The following is a 1,113-nucleotide window of genomic DNA, read 5'->3' as shown; positions in this document are numbered from 1 at the left end:
ATGTCAGATTGCTGGCTTTCTTAGAGTCAGGGAGCGGTGAAGCGATGGATGTACACAGATGTCTACTCACTAGAACCTGTCCTCCAACACCCGAGCATCACTTTGAGGAGCCCGTCCCACAGGGCAGAGGCCCCAGAGAAGCCCAGCCGCACAGCCATCCTGTGCTCTGCAGACCCCAGCACCACATGAGCCTCCTGGAAATCACGCCACCTTGCTGCTCACTGCTGGTATGAATTTCCATCTCTGCCCCACAGGACCCACGCCAGCCTCCCGCCACCTTTGACACGCCCCGTTGGCTCCTCCCATCACGAATTTATCCCACTGCAGACTCTATCCCCAGGCCCAAGACCCCTTCTTCTTCCTACCTCTGCAGATAACACAGAGTCTTGCTTGCTTTATTTATTTATTTTTGAGAGGCAGAGAAAGGAAATGAATTACATGGCACGATCAGGAAGCCTTAGAAAGAGGCAAATTAAACGCTTCACCCCATCGTCCACCACCTTCAGGGTACAGACATGAGCTTTGGGTTTAAATAGACAAAGAATTGTGGCAGAGGTTAAAAGACAGGCATGCTTTCCTGTCTATTGAAGGTGTGGTCTGGGGTCTGAAGTAGTCCGAGGTACAGTCAGAGACAGCCCAGAATCTTCGAGAAAGAACAGAACAAAGCGAATACTTTTCTGCTCCCCATATGAAATGTCAACTGTACTGTCAGACATCTTCTTCCTTCTCCATCTCTGAGGAAGAAATACTGCTGCGAGTAGCAAGGCCTGTCTCTCCAAGGAGCCCTAGATCCACGTCTCCTGTCCTTCAGGAGGACCCACCGCTCTTGCTCCCCCTCTGTCCCTGTGCTCGGTGGGGCCCTGCTCACTTTCAGCTAAGCACGCACACCCTAAAAACATGATGCTCCAGTGTGCACGTACACACACACACACACACACACACACACACATCACAGCCTACTTCAGCTGTTACTCCATTCTTTGTTGAAACCAATGAATCCTTGTTTCTGGATTCTCCTCCTCCTCCTCCTCCTCCTCCTCCTCCTCCTCCTCCTCTTCTTCTTCTTCTTCTTCTTCTTCTTCTTCTCCTTCTTCTCCTTCTTCTCCTTAATCT

The 1,113-nt window shown here is 50.8% G+C and overlaps 1 long non-coding RNA gene across 2 annotated transcripts in view; it reads right to left on the bottom strand.

Annotated features, from left to right (window-relative positions):
- Positions 1–386: 386 nt before the first annotated feature.
- The window catches only part of LOC105982499, a 3,582-nt gene continuing 2,855 nt past the window's right edge, over positions 387–1,113 (bottom strand). For both annotated transcript variants that reach the window (XR_001174891.1, XR_001174890.1), the window contains one exon: positions 387–643. This is a non-coding gene — a long non-coding RNA (uncharacterized LOC105982499). The remainder of the gene's footprint in view (positions 644–1,113) is intronic.

Source organism: Dipodomys ordii, unplaced genomic scaffold (assembly GCF_000151885.1).
Source record: "Dipodomys ordii isolate 6190 unplaced genomic scaffold, Dord_2.0 Scaffold1, whole genome shotgun sequence".
In the NCBI taxonomy this organism is placed as follows: Eukaryota; Metazoa; Chordata; class Mammalia; order Rodentia; family Heteromyidae; genus Dipodomys; species Dipodomys ordii.
Note: the sequence above shows the minus strand (reverse complement) of the source record. Positions and strands in the feature narration are given on the sequence as shown.